Here is a 16,097-nt window from a genome sequence, read left to right as displayed (position 1 = left end):
AGAGCCCCAGAAACTGCTCCATTTGTTACACTCTGCACCCTGACTAGCTGTGGCGTCTTCTGAACTGATGTGGGTCTCTCTGGCATTGCCCTTCTTACTGCAGGTGATATCACTTGCCCCAAATACACTACCTCTATCTGGCAGTACTGTAATTTTTCTTTGTTTACTTTTTACCCCTTCTCCAAAAGCGGGTGAGGAGAGTTATTGAATCTCTTCAACACTGCTCTTCTGAAGTGTTACAGACTATAGTCCACGTACTGGATTACTGCACTGGACATGTGTAAATTCCCCAAATGCATCACAACCACCCTGTTAAAAAGACTAACAGATTCACAGTACCCCTGGAGCAAACTCATGTGCTTGAATCACTGACCACGATACATACACGCCTTGAGGTACTGCAAATCGGGGTGTAAGGGGACTAGGAAAAATGCATTTTTATAAATCAGTCACTGTGAAGTGGGTCAACACAGTAGGGATATTCCAGGTAATGATGGCAGGATTTGGTACCACTGGAAATTCTGCCTCAACAATATAATTGGGTGGGCGGAAATCCTGGACATTCCTCCAAATGGACCCCTTTGCTTTCTTCACAGGAGATGGTTCTGTTACATGGGGACACAGAAAGTTGTGTTATGCCTTGCTTTTACAACGCCATAATGGTCTAATAAAGTCCCTCATCTTCCTCTCTAGAGATGGGGTACTTCACGACCCGTGGTAATATCACACCAGGTTTCAATTGTATTTCCCCTGCTCCAACACTTTTTAGCAGTCCCACATCATGAGGATTGCTGATCCATAAATGGTCGGGCACCTTTTCCAAATCCTCCTTCCAATGTGGTTATGTATTTCTAATGTTGAGCATGGTATGTGGTACTTCCTTTTGCTCTATCTCTATCTGGAAAGACACCGCAATCTAAAAATCCATCTCTCCTGTGTCTTCCGTGTCTTCAAACAATTGCTCATGGGACACATCCCTTAGCTATAAGGTTGAATCGATGCACAGAACTGTGTGCCACTCTCCGCCTTCCTCACCAGTGCCTGAGAGAACCACCCTGTTCTTCTTGATCAGTACTGCCTCTAGGAGAATCGTAACAAAAGTACCTGGTATTACCTCCTGTGGCACGACAAGCCAAAAGAAAAACTCAATCGGTACCTGCCATGTCTGATTTCTGATCCGCGGAACACAACTCAACAAAACCATTACCCCATAAAGAAAAAAAGCTGAATGTACAGGCATCCCCTTATCACATTTCACTAAAGTGTGCATGCAAAATCATTGCTTCTCTTACCGGATACAAACCTGGAGTAGAGCAAACTATACCTTCCTCTGTGAAAGCAATTGACATTCAAAGTTTGCTCAAGATATCTCTACCCAAGCGATTCACTGGGGTATCTGTGCAATACAACAAAGGATTCACTTTCATCTCCTACTCCTGTTATCATCTCCCCTGACCCTTCTACAGACACAGAAGCATACTGACCACTACCATAGGGTGCTGGCTCCCATTCTCCCGGTTTGAATCCTGTACTCATGTCAATATTTCTGTTCTCCAGGTCCAAATGGTCCTCTTGATAATCAATTTATCAAGCCTAACAAGAACTTGTCCATGCCTCCACCTTCCTTCCTCTACGTCCTTTACCTGTCTAATCACTTCTTCCCGCTCTTGATTTCTCTGCTGCCGTAACAGCACTACCTCTTCTTCCGCTAGCCGCAATGCTTCTTCCAATTTTTCCCATTCCTGTGTCTCTACTGCCATTCACAACCTATCCTCTATCCTAGCGGTAAATGGCAGGATTTACTCTTTCTCCCTCATTCTCAACCCTTCATCTGCTCTTCTAACTGCCTGCCTAACTCACCCTCATTCTTCCACCCTTAATCCCTTTGCTAACTTAGCAGTTGGGGGAGTTATTCCCTTTCCCCCTCTCCATTCTCAACATTTCTTCAACCCTAACCATTGAAGGAGTTACCCTACCACTTTCCTCGCTTTCCTACTTCCTAGGCATTTTAGCTGTTGGAGGCATTACCTGCATCTGTCTTTCAACCACTGGAGTGACCGCTGGAGAAAAATGAGGTTTGAACTCACGGGCTGTATACCCAGGGACGCGATTTAGGGGTCGCCAGAGGTCTCAACTGCGACCTCTGAGGTCTCTCTTGCTACCTCTGTGGTCTCCCTTGCGACCTCTAAAAAATAAATGAAAAAAATAAATATATTTTAATTTATTTTTCTTTTTTTGATACAAGATCCTGGGCTGTACTTCGGGAGTGGCTGGCTTTCTTGATCAGGTCCCTTAAAAAAAAAAGAAGAAAAATAAGAACAGGGGGCGCCACAGGTGTAACACATTGAGCAGTGACCCTAAATAAGAAAGAATAGGAATACCAAATAATGCGTCTTTCTGGAATTCTATTCAATAATTGCGTGACTCATTAAAGGTTTATTTCAGGTACACTTCAGGTGAGTCACTGATTTAGTCTGTTCTCAAATGCCTCAACTCAGCCTCTCATCCTTCTGAGGTCGATAAATGAGTACGAACACAGGTTTGGTGATATTGGGTGCATATTATTTCTATATAAAGCGCTTAACCGTAAGTGCTATAAAATAACACATCATTATCATTTGGTCATGGACGTCTGCTTGCATTCACAGTAATTTGGTAACATGGGGCTATACACACTGATCTTAACGATACATATGGCGATCCATTCCTTTATGAAATGTACATCACATTATAGTGATATCGTAACCATATTTTTCGTAGTGTACAATGCTTTGTGATGCCACTTCATATTTTGTCAACGGGTGAAAGGTCGTGTTCCATCGCTTCCCGCGATATCACTTCGGGGTGGGGTCAAATGACATCACTTCCTGTGATGTCATCAGGGGTCAAGGGTCGTGGCGATGTCACTACCGCTACCCCTGGCATTTTGGTGAAATTACATCCCTGTGTATACCCTCTGCGGGCAATAAAGTATAGCAACCGTATGGTAGCAGTGCAGAAGGAATTCCCACACCCTCCTTTTTCGGCCCCTCCTCTGAGACTTTAACTCTATAGGCCTTCCCTCTTTTTTCATACATCCTCCAAAGTTCTAAGATTTTTAACTGCTTCTCTAAATTCAAGCCCTTGTGCCTTGTACTTAAAAATATATGCACATTTCCAATATCCCCTTATCATCGGTTCCCTCACTAGGTCAAGAATTAAGCATTTTACCCTTAATTTCCTGCAACCATTCCCAATGGTGTTTTAGAATCTTCAAGTTATACCCAGGAATACCTGACACAAATGATTCAGCAGAGTCTCCATCCTCCAATTCAATTTGCCCCAACATATTTACACAAAATATAACACCAAAGCCAAACCTGTGGCACAACATTTTCACTCAAGGAACCCCCTTTTTACCCTTTCCCGGTTTCTTAGTCCTCACCCACAATCACTCACTTTACTCGCTTTTACCGCAAACACCTCACTTAGCTATTCACTTTAATGATACTTCTCCCTCTTCCACAAAAAACAGTATCTTATCCAAAAAAACACACGTCGGTCAATATCTCTGAGATATCTCCTTGACTCGAGCATAGAAGGAGTGCAATGTTTTCCACTAGAACACCACTGCTATTGCTCTCTTCAACACTATTACTTTCTTCTCTAATGCAATGCCATCTTTTCCTGCCTACAGGAAAATTCCCCTTCACTACTTCAACTAACCAAGTCAGTCAATACAGGATGAAGAATGCCAAAGGTATACTCCAGGGAGTTATCTATGGTGAACTTACCAAAAGATGCCACCTCACCTCCAGGTGAGTGCTACAGCCAACCTGACAAGGAAACTGAAGTGTAACCTTCAGTGAAACCTCAAAATGGACGTGTTGGTTAGGAAACCACCTCACACCTCTAAAATAACAATATATACAAAGGACTTACAATGTAAAACAGTTCACTCCTTCCTTCACAGCATTTACCCTTTTAGTCCCTGTAACCTCGGCTCATTCCACACATGCACTCTGGTGCTACTCTTACCAATCCCCTGTAATCAAAGAAACAACTCCTTTATTCCCCATATTTCCCCTTTGGCTTTATTTCCACTCACATGAACCTGAAGCACTCCTATGTGATACTCTGTCAATTCTGCCTGCACAGCTGGACCATGGTAGCATGCCTCCGAGGAACAGACAGGCCTTTAACCAATATGGTACCCGCAAACCTCTTTTTCACTGTGCATGGAAGACTGGTCCCCACAGAGAAGCGCCGCAGCCGGGTTGTGTGGACAGGAAACCTCCAATGTCTCAGAAAGCCTGGCTTCCCTTTGTTGGGCACCATATTATGGATGGCTCCTAATCACTGTAACCAAGCAGGCCCACCACTTAAGGAACAAGTGCACGTTTGTAGGTAAAGCAAGTTTATTGTACAGTCATCCGGGTAGAAGCTAAATGACCATGTTGAGTCAAACTAACCCAAGTCTCATCGAACTGCATAAGGTTACACATTATATACATTTTTGCAACAGTTAAAACACTCACATATAATTTATTACAATCCACCTCCTATACATGATTGATCAAAACCTATACAAATAAATCCCATCTTCCTCCAAGTCCTCCATTCCCCTTGGTCATTGTTATCTTAACTACCATCTTTAGCTCATGTGTAGAACACACCGCTTTTTAGGATTCGTCCATGGTAGGTCATGACATCATCACACAGTTTAAACATTCACTTACAAACATAATTAATCACAAGTCACAGCTGGTCTGAGATCTCTTAATCCTAACTGTAATTTATACCTGGTTTGCACGGATACTTCAAACAAAATGAGAGAGAGCAGAATAAACAGGTTCCCTTTGAACTGTCGATAACCATCTCACCCACTGCTGCTCTGGAGTCATTGGAAAATCCTGCTTGAACAACTACCATTTCAGCCAGCATGGCACATCCTGAAAAACAATCAAAGCCCCTGAGTATCGATCACTTCTTGCCTCGAGCATCACTTCACCTTTATTGTTGGTCAAATCAAATAGCCAAAACCCTCTCTCAAGCACCAACACACTTAAAAGATATTGCATATGCTTTTGCGATTCTACCAGGCCATAAAAACCATGGTCGGTTTCTTAGCTGAGCTGACCATTGTCTAAGGTTGTAGTCACTTATTTACCCATCCTCTGGCCTCTGGAAACTGCAAAACCAGTTTCTCAAAGACACTTAAAATTCACCTTGCGAAACCCTGACTACCGCATTTTATTTTATTCATAAAAAAGCACACTATCTGTAGATTTATAAATGCCCTTTGTATGTGTCTCAGTGTGCATGCATGTTTAATAACTGTCATGTTTTCTTCACAGTCGGTTCTCTATGACCAGTACCCTTCCTTGCATGCGCATTATGAAAACTCCTTGTTGTCCAGTTTCTAGGCACTTCATAGCACACCATGTCTGGATCGTGTTTTACATGTCATTTCATGGTTGTGGCATTTAACTTGGGACTCGCAACATGAACCCCTCTTCATCATTGGGACTTTTCCTGACCACCCCAACACACACAACAATTTCTGCTTTAATTGAACTCACTTCTTACAAATGACTGGAAGAACCATGCTAGGCAGTGGCACAACACCATCGATCAGACCAGGCTCTAGCCCTGACCCCAAAACATTGGTCTATGTTGACTCGTTCTGGCTGTCCTACAGAGCCATGACTGAACAGAACAGGACATAGGTGTTAAATGGCACATGAGCTTTTCTGTTAACAAAGGCCCTGTAATTACTAACGTAAAGCATTTCACTGTTAGCACCTGCATTCATATGCATACATTTTAGGCAATTGAAATTGTGATTTGGGGTTAGTACTTGCATGCCAGGGGAGTGATTGGAAGGGTAGAGAGGGGACAGGAGACCACTCATTCGCACAGCAGTCCTCAAGTGGGTGCTTGTTTCAGACTTAAAGGAGAGAGTTAACTGCTTGTAACTTTGAAGCAGCACTAGAATAGTCTCATGAGTATGCATAAAGAAGCTAGATGGCCCCGTACAAATAAGCTTGCCCCTCCCCACCCGTCTCTTTAGTTAACGCCTCTCCCAACATTTGAAGGGTTAGCCACCCCCACCTTTGTTGTTGAGGACTACAAGTCCCATAATCCCATAAGTGCTGGGACGAGGACGAGGGCTGAAGAGTCATGCTGTAGTAGTAGTCAGGCAAATAAGCATGATAGTCCACACCTGAGGGAAGCTGAGAGGATTAAAAGGCCCCCCACGTGCAGGCAATTAGAAGGAACTGGAACTGTGGCTGGAGTGCATGCAGTAGCAGCAGAAGGAAGAAAGTACAGTGTTGACAATCCAGGCAGAATTGGGAGAACCAAAGGGATGCTGGGACTCTTGATGCAGCAGACTTCACCTACTTGTCCTGTGAGGGTCCTGCTGCCCCAAACTCTGATATGCAGAGGCTGAGCAGAGGAAGGCATGCAGGAAGGCTACCTTTCCAAATCTGAGCCTAATTGCAGAGATGCGCAACGTGAATCGTTTCGGAGACCTTGGCGAGAAGCTGCTGCAAAGCTGTGGGTCTCAGGAGCAAGAGGGGTGCCTTAATTGAGTGGCCAGAGCAGAGATGCCTTCAGCAAGGAAGGGTGTGGGTCCCAAGTGGATAAACCTGGAATCCTGATTCCTTGCACGAGCACTGCCAGCAACACTATCAAGCTAAATAATCACTTGCATAGGAGTAGAAGTGATTGCTGAGTTTTCAACAAAGGAACACTTGAAAAGTAGCACTTGCTTGTGGTCGGATATTCTCTATTTCACTAGCATGAGAAGCAAATGCTACAAAAAGTATTTATTTATTTATTTGTATTCAGTTCCAGAATTACTTTTACAAATCATCAAATCACAAATTACATTTAAAATCAATCCATGAAATCGTACATTAAAATCAATCCATCAAATCCATCAAATCAGAGTATACACAGGTTGTCACATGTCATTACCTTTTGTTTAGACACTCCTATACAATTCATAACATCACGTATAAAATCTCACAACTAGCGTTAACTGCAAACCAACTAAAATCACAATAATTCAATATACATTTCATACCATAAATGCAACATTAAATAATCAAATAATCATAGAATGACATTAAAATAGACAAGAGTTAGCTCATCATGAGCTCACGCCATAGAATCAATTAGAATTAGGCAGGCATTTTTTGATGATACACCATAGCTAGTACAAAGCAATGTGCACACTTTCAGTCTCAGTATTGTGACAGTAGTTACAAAATGCTTCCCCCCTTATTTACTCATGATTGTGGACAAAACTGCCCAACATGGTCATGTATGCTTTGCCCAGGTCTGCACATTCAGTGAAAAGGTGCTTAGCTGTCTCCATTTTGCCAGGCAATTTACATATACAACAGCCCCTGTCTTGGACAGGTAGCCAAAGTTGAGCACCATGAAAAATGAACAGTGGCAACTGGTTTATTCAGAGCCTCAGTCGGAAACTCTGCACTGCTGGGTTAGGGCACTGTCTCAGATATCTTTGGGGTTGGAGAAATTGGTGCACCACCCCTGAAACATAGGTATAGGAACGCAGGGTAGCAGAGTGGGCATAGGTATTAATCCAATAGCACTGCTTCACGCTTTTTCGTGAAGGGCTTTTTCAACAAGGGCTGTCTGTGGCTGCATGAAGTACTGCTCTGCTGCTTTGCTGCCGTGATTGAACGCCGTTCTCCAGAGTGCCATCTTCTACTGAAATAACGGATCACTATTACGTAATATTTTTAAACTCCTTTAGCACCGCCTCCTCTACCCAGAAAGCCATGTACAGCGCTATCTCGTGCTTTTGTGCGCTTCCTTTTTTATGAAGGGCTTTTCGACAAGTGCTGTCTCTGGCTGTCTTGGGCGGGCTTGGCGACGAGGCGGCACCTATTTGTGAAGGAGGGGTAAGAAGGGAGGAAAAAGAAGGAAAAAAAGGAGGGTTGGAGAAAACAGACGGTTACTGTTATAAGTACTGATCTCTATCTCGAACTGAGACTAGTCTCAGTTTACTTAGACCTTAAGCAAATATAACAGCAAGGTAAGAGTGCAATCCTATTGCCTAGATACTTGCCTGGATACTCGCCTGGTAACTGTTATCTTAATCACTTGACAATCGATACTGCTAGGAGTGAAAGCAATTTAACCTCACACACGCAGGGAAAAGTTCTTTTAGTATTGAGTTCTGAAGAAAAGCGAACAGGAACCTTAAAGTAATATGTCAGCGAACCAATTTTCTTTCAAATCTGGCATGCCTGCGCATAGTATTGTGAATGGGCTCACGCAAGTTACTATGACAACACCTGAGCAAAACAAAACCTCCCAACTATTAACTGCGAAAAAAAGCTCTATAAAAGCACGGACTCGTGCAATGTCAATGGGGAAAGACAAGGGATTAAAGTATAACCAAGGCGGAGTCCAGTTTAGTAAAGTAGGTGAGACAGATATTGCACAAAACAAGACAATGCAATCTAACGCACTCAGCACACGGGCAGAGGCCGAAACTAATGCATTGGGAACGATACCACCTGAAACTACAAATGTTATGGAAGTATATTTTCCACATACAATCCAAATCTATAGGATATGCCACTGTACATTAGCTGCAGGAATTGGAATTATGCAATGACGAGCTTACAGAAACATGAAGTGTATAGAAAATTCTAGTATGGCTTATTCTTCCTCTGTCCTTGTTTCTTGTTTATTTACTTTTTTTTCTTACAAACTTTTAATTCGTGACACAAGCACACATGATGTAATTTAATTTTGTTTTAAATAAGAACTAAGATATATTTTATTGTAAATAACTTTTGTTTTGAATTGTAATGTTGAAAGGTTGCATTTTTCAGCCGAATCAATAAAAAAGTAAAATAAAATATACCATTGCTTCAATTTACGTTTGAAAATGTGTTTTAAAACAACATACCTAGTTCCTCCATTGAAATCGGGACACCATCCAATACTGTTATATAATTTAGCAATTAATATGTCAACCTTCTCTTCCCTGTATCTATGGCATGGACTCTGGCCAAACCCCAGCAGCGAGAGTAACCGACATTTCGGCTTGGTGTGGTTTTTCAAGCACAAAAGTCCCTGTCTGATCAACATTTGGCCCTTGAGGGAAACCATCCCCAGCTCCAAACGGAGATATTCAACTGTGGTAGAGGGGCTTAGTCTCAGAATGTGCTTCCAAAAATAACCCTCAATCAAATCAAGCCGGTCCCCTATGGCCAGGGCCTCTGGACCACAGAGAACCATTGGGCAAAAGAATTGGCTGTATAGGGTAATAAGCCCTTCCAAAGAAACCCAGAAGTTTGTTTTGCGAAGTTGCCAATCAGTTGAGTTATGCGTTGAGCCTTAACCATCTTGAGAGCTTTTATGTGAGTGTATGTTCTACTGGCACTTATTTCTAGTCACAGGTATGGGTATGATGCCACATAGGTGACCTTCCCCAAACTGGTAATAAAACTCGGGCACTTCACCCTTTTGGGGTACACCATCATAACCTTAGTCTTCCCCATGTTAAAACTCAGGTCATTTTCAGCTGCATATTTAACCAGAATATCGAACATGGCTTTGGCTCTGCTATAGGTGTAATTTAGCATATCGGCATAGAGCATACAGGAAATGGACCTCCCACCTCTGTTAGGGCAACAGCCAACGACTGGAACAAATCGGACAGGGAGATCAGACATATATATATTGTAAAGCAGTGGCACAATTGTGCAGCCCTGCTTCACCCCTTTAAGTATCGTAATCGGGGCAGACACCCCGTTCCTTCAGAAGAACACGTCCTTCAGTATTCGAATGAAGACCTTTTAGGACATTGACAAGCCATTTTGGATACCCTCAGGATACTGATTTACACCATATCTTTTCGCAGTTGACCCCATCGAAAGCTGCTCTAAAATCCACAAAGTTGACATATAAAGTAGGCCCATCAGGCTCCATTGCGCCCCTAATCATGCAATTCAGAATCCTGCGGTTATGCGACGTGCAACACCCTGGGCGAAACCCTGTCTGCATAAATTGTAACACTTGGGTTTGCTCCACCCATACCTGGAGAGCCCTTAGGACAAAAGTGGAAAAGATTTTTCCCGTAACATCTAGTAAAGACAGCAGCAGGGCCGGTCTTTGTGTCAAGCAGCTCAGGCGGCTGCCTGATGTCAGTCAGCCTCTAGGGGGCGCTCTGGTGCTGATTTTGACATCTGTGGTGGATCCGGCCGTGTTATCTGTAGGAGCAGTGACAGCAATCTGCAGCCTTTGCCCTCCTCAGGTCAGCAGCAATAAAGCACAATAAAGCAATTGGCAACATTTGTTTGTTGCTTTTTGATGCCCTGGGCCCCGGTGGCGTGGCGCCAGCCAGGCTCATGGGCGCACGTGCAGCGTGTCCTCAGGCTATGTCCACGTGCGCACTGAGGGCTGGCTGGCTGCCTGGCATTGTTATCAGCTCCGGGCCCCATTCCAGCGAAAACAGGACAGGAGCGAGTGTGGATGCATGCTGCATCCCTATACTAGTATCAGGTTGGGTAAGTGTGTGTGTACAGACAGTACACTGTACTGTGTTTGGGGGCTTGGGGCAACAGACTAATACAACATTTTTTAGATGCAGGCAGGCTACCTGCAGCACAAAAGGCATCGGCGCCACCGCGCATCCCCCATCCCATCCCGATCCCGCAATTCGTGACCCCAGGCCACAGCTTCAATTGTGAGCACTGAGGAGTGGCAGTGAGTGGCAGGCAGCACCGAGCTACGAGACACGGCCCAGGTGGTGGGTGTTGTGTGGTCCTGAACAACATGCAGCATGCCTGAGAGTCTGACGGCCGTCGGCCGCAATCGCAATCGTATATCACTTCAAGTGTAAAACACTTGAAGTGATATGCGTGATTGCGGGCGGCCTTCACTCTCAGGCATGTTGTTCCATTAATGCAGCACCCGGGCCGTGTCTCGTGGCTTGGCCCGGGTGCTGCATAATGCCTGCTGTTAGATGCTGGCTTTCCGGAGGCCCAGCGTGAGGAGCTGGCTCCGGTCCAGGAGGCCGCGTGGCCTGGAGCGCGGCCTAGGCAGGAGCGCTAAATAACGACACACACACGCTGGCATGCATTCACCCGGAACTGCCTCCCTCTCCAGGGGGCGGGGCTTTTATTGAGCTGCCCTACGTCACCGCGCTGCGGGACGTAGGGCGGATATAACATCCCTCCTTTATTTCAAAATGGCCTAACAAAACAAACATAAACACCATGCTCAACTATAAACTCCTGCCACTGCAGTTGACTTAGCATACATAGTCATTCAGCCTCGCGGGCGGTCTCGTGGTCTCTCTCAGACTGTACCGCTTCGCTTGGGGGCTGTCCCCGCTCGGTTCGTAAGTCTGCTCACCTTCGCTGCATGTGTCCTCACTGCTGGGCAGTCTCGGTGATTGCCAGCTGCGATCCCCCGCGGATTCCTTCTCGGGGTCTTGCGCCGGCACGTCGCTGCTTTGTTGCTCGTTGTCGTCGTGAGGCCCCTCGCAATCCGTCCAGAGGTGCTGGGGCATGGGCTTGAACCAGGAGGCGTTCCTTGTTACTTCCCGACCTCCCCGTGTGACGGTTATCATGGTCCCACGCCGGTTGCTGATAGTCCATGGCAGTTCCTCATTCCTGGTGTCTAACTTGGATTTCGTGGGATTTCGCAACATGATGACTTGGTCGCCCACTCTGTGGTTTGAGGGCCTTGCTCTTCTCTTGGCGCTCATGTGAGCATTGGCCCGTGTTCTCCTCGCTTCCATGCGTGCATGGTCGACGTCGTCAGGGGTTCTGCTTGGATGATGGGGAATCGACGAGTTGATGATAGTACCGAACATAAGGTCCGCAGGTGGTATGCCCGTGGTGCTGTGGGGGGTGACCCGATAGTTCCTTAGGAACCGGAATAGGTCGATCCTCCACGGGCTGGCGTTTGCTTTTGATACTCGGAGTACCTTGTTGATGGTCCTCATGAATCGCTCGACGTCCCCATTAGCCTGTGGCCACCTTGGCATGATGTGGTGGTATTTGATGCCCAGTTCTTGTATGTATGACCGAAATTCCTCCCCTGTGAATGGGGGTCCATTGTCGCTCTTAATGGTCGTGGGCAGACCATGGGTGGCAAACATCTTTTCTATCACCGGGATGACCACTTCCGCGGCAGTGGACTCCAGTATCTCGACCTCTGGATAGCGTGAGTGATCATCGATTGCCACCAGTAGATGTAGACCCTCTCTGATTTTGCAAAAGTCAATGCTGATCGCTTCCCATCGTGCCCGGCCACGCTCGGCCGATAGGATCGGTTCTGGGTCTGGTGGTCCACTCGTTATTTGGCAGGGTAGACATGTGTTCACTAGGTCCTCAACACGATCGTCGATGTGAGGGAACCATACCCGGTGTCTGACCCGTGCCTTTGTTCTTGCAAGCCCTTGGTGTCCTTCATGTGCTAAGGCAACTATCCTGTCTTGCAGCCTTGGGGGTATGATGATGCGGTCACCCCTTAGCAGGAGCCCTCCCTCAGTGATTGAGAGGTCTTGTCGAACCGTGAACATGCCTGCTAGGAACTCCTTGGCCCCCTCGGTTCTGTTGCGTGTGTGCGACATGAAGTCTTTCCAGTTGCCTGACATAATGGCATCTTTTACCAGATCGCAACAGGGGTCATTCTGGGTTTCTGTTGCAATGTCCTCAATGTTTATCGCTTTGGGCCTCATGGTGTGGACCACTTGACAAATGTGCTCCTCCGTTTCTTCGGCGACTAACACTTCCTGCTGGGTGGCTGGTCGTGGGTGTCTCGACAGGAAGTCCGCGGGGTTGCCGCTGCCCGGTTGGTAGACAAGTTCGAAATCATATTGCTGGAGGTGTAGCAGCCACTTGGTGATTCTGGCTGGTGGGTGTACCGATGACCCAATGAAGATTGGTAGTAGGGGCTTGTGGTCGGTGATCGCCGTGAACTTGCGCCCATATAGGTACATGTGAAAGTGTCGACACCCCCATAGAACGGCGATTGCCTCCTTTTCTATATGGGAGTACCTTTGTTCCGTTGCTGTGAGCGCCCTGGATGCATATGCAATCGACCTTTTTGTGCCCTCTTTCGTGACCTGCATCAGGATGGCTCCAAGTCCGACTGGGCTGGCATCCACAAATAGTTCTGTCGGGAGGTCCGTGTCATAGTAGGCCATCTTGGTATCAGTTGACAGGGAGTCTTTTATGCTCTCAAATGCTTCCTGGCATTCGGGCCCCCAGTCCCACTTGGTGCTGGCCTTTGTTAGCTCCCGCAGCGGTTCGGATAGGGTTGCTAAGTTCCGAATGAATCTGCCACAGTAGGTGGCCATTCCCAGGAAACTGCGCACCTCGGTGGGAGTCGTGGGGGGGCTGGCGGCTTGTATGTCCGCCACTTTCTGGGGATCAGGTGATATGCCGGTGCGGTCGAACCTGTATCCAAAAAACGTTATTTCTGGTTTTAGGAATTCGCACTTCTCTCGATGGATTGTGAGTCCGGCGCTTTCCAGCCTGCCCAGTAGTGCCTTGAGTCTCACGATGTGTTCCTTGGTGTCCGGTGCATGTATTAGGATGTCATCGCTCACGTTCAATACCCCTGGTATGCCTCTGATGACCTCCTGGATGGTCTGTTGAAAAACCTCTGCGGCCGATGATATGCCGAAACTCAGGCGCTTGTACCTCCTCAGACCTAGGTGGGTTGAGAACGTGGTGATATAGCGCGACTCTCTGTGTAGCTTCAGCTGGTGGTACCCCGCCTTTAGGTCTACCTTTGAGAACACACACGATCAAGTGAGGTCAGTGATGATTTCATCAATTGCGGGTGTTATGTGTCGCTCTCTTTTTATGGCTGCATTGGGCAGGCGCATGTCAATGCAGAATCGAACTTTTCCTGGTTGTTTGGGCTTCCGGGTGACCACCATCGGGGAAACCCACGGTGTTGGTCCCGTGACTTCTTCAATAATACCAGCGGCTTCGAGTGACCTTAACTCCTTCTCAACTTGTTCCCTCATGTGGAAGGGTGTCCTTCGGTGTCTTACCGCGCGTGGTTGCACTGATTGATCAATATGTAGTTTGATGGTCTTTCCTTTGAGACAGCCTATCCCCCTCTGTAGCTTGGGGTGTTGCCTGAGGAAGTTCTCGACCTCGGATGTGTCGTCAACGTGGCATATGAATTTGACCACGCCCAGGTCTTCAGCCGCATCTCCGCTCAGCAGGCTTTCAATCCCCGCCTTGACAACATAGATCTTCGACCACAACTTCTGTTCGCCATGCGCAAGAGTGGTGCGGAACCTCCCGATGACTGGTAGAAGTTTCCGACTGCCGTAGGCAAATAGCCGAGTGTCTGTGGATTTTAGCTCAGGTCGTGGTGCGAGAGTTTGGAAAACGGTGGTTGGCATGACGTTTACCGAGGCCCCCGTGTCAATGGTCATCTGTATGTCCTGGCCTTGTATGTTGACCATGCATTTACGTCGCCTGGCGGTTCTTTTCGGCGGTGCTGGCCCTTGGTTTATTGTCGATACTAAGTACACCTTTCGGCCCTTTCCTTCGTTCTCCGTGCGTGCTGTTTGTCGTAGGGCTGAGAGGTCATCTCCCTCTTCTTCCGTCGAGGAGTTGACTACCGCTACCCTCCTCGCGCTGGCTTGTTTCTTTTTTTTCGATGACCCTTTTTCCTGGGATCCTTGTGGAGGCTGTAGTGGCGTGTTCACTGATCTGCACACTTTCGCGTAGTGATCCTTCCTGCCACATGCTCCGCACGTGGTGCCTTGCGCCAGGCAGTTTCGCCTTCCGTGCCTTTGACCACCACACCATCCACATTCGGTTGGTCCTGGTGCTCGAGGCTGCCACCTGTTCTGGGTATAACCGCTGCCACTTTCACTTCTCGTAGATTGTCTGTCTGAGATTTGAGCAACCATCGCTGTGGAAAGTGACGGCTGAAGTTTTTGTAGGGTCACTTCCATGTTGGCGGCCCTGGAGTGGGCGAGCTCCCTCTGTCGACCCAGTTCCAGGATGCGTTGTAGGGGGATGCCCTTTTCACTGAGCACGAGACGCCTCAGCTTCTCCGAGTGAATTCCATTTATGATTTGCCTCCTTATCTCCCTTTCAGTGTTCGTGAACTCACACGACATGGCCAGCTTCCTCAGCCTCGTGTGGTAGGCGTCGAGAGTCTCATCGGTGGCCTGGATGGTCGTGCAAAAGATAAAGGTTTCATAGTCTGGATTTAGTTGCGGAAGAAAATGTGCTGTTAGTGCGTCCTTCGCACTCCGGTATGCGTCTTGGCCGTCATCGACATCCAGGGAGTTGAAAATGCGCAGCACCTCGTCGCCCACACTGAGGAGTAGATGAGCTTTCATCTTTCTGGAAGACGTGACGTCCTTACATTCCATGGCCATCTCAAACTTCTGTAGCCATAGCTGCCATCTGGGCCCACTGGACGATGGGTCTGTGAATGGGTCGAATGGTTGGATCAACGTCGACGAACTCCCCTGCGTGCGAGGCGGCGGTGACGCCATAGACAGGTTTGCCGCCATCCTGGACGGTGTTGAGGGTCCAGGGGTAGATGACCCAGTCGCCATGGTGTAGCGTGCGCTTGGTCAACGATACTCCGCCCTCTGAGTTCGTGCGCACCCTGTGGTGAGGCGGTGTCCTACCGGCACTTGTGCTCCGATGGATTGGCGCTTCGTGGCCCGTGTGCCATGCGAGGGGCGTTGTGCAGGTGATGACCGGGAAGACACAAGAAGAGAGAAAAAAAAAGAATTTTTTTTTTCACCCCCTTGAAGATGATGGGCCTCATCACGACCCAGGCGGTAAGTTACCGCCTGGGCCGTGACTTTACCACCATGGCGTAAACTACGTTTACGCCATGGTGGTTGGCGGACTTACCGCCCCATTCGGACCTTGGCGGGGCCGTAAGTCCCCAATCCCCATTTACCCTTCCCCATTCCCATTTTTGCCCCATAGGGCATAATGGGAGTGGGGAAGGCGTTAATTACGCCACCGTAAATTACGGTGGCGTAATTAACTCCATGGTCCCTTAGCGCCATGGATTTTAACACCTGCTAGGTGTTAAATTCGCCATGGCGCTAA

The sequence above is a fragment of the Ambystoma mexicanum genome, chromosome 1q, assembly GCF_040938575.1.
Source record: "Ambystoma mexicanum isolate Mex_15411 chromosome 1q, UKY_AmexF1_1, whole genome shotgun sequence".
In the NCBI taxonomy this organism is placed as follows: Eukaryota; Metazoa; Chordata; class Amphibia; order Caudata; family Ambystomatidae; genus Ambystoma; species Ambystoma mexicanum.
This window is presented reverse-complemented; position numbering follows the sequence as displayed.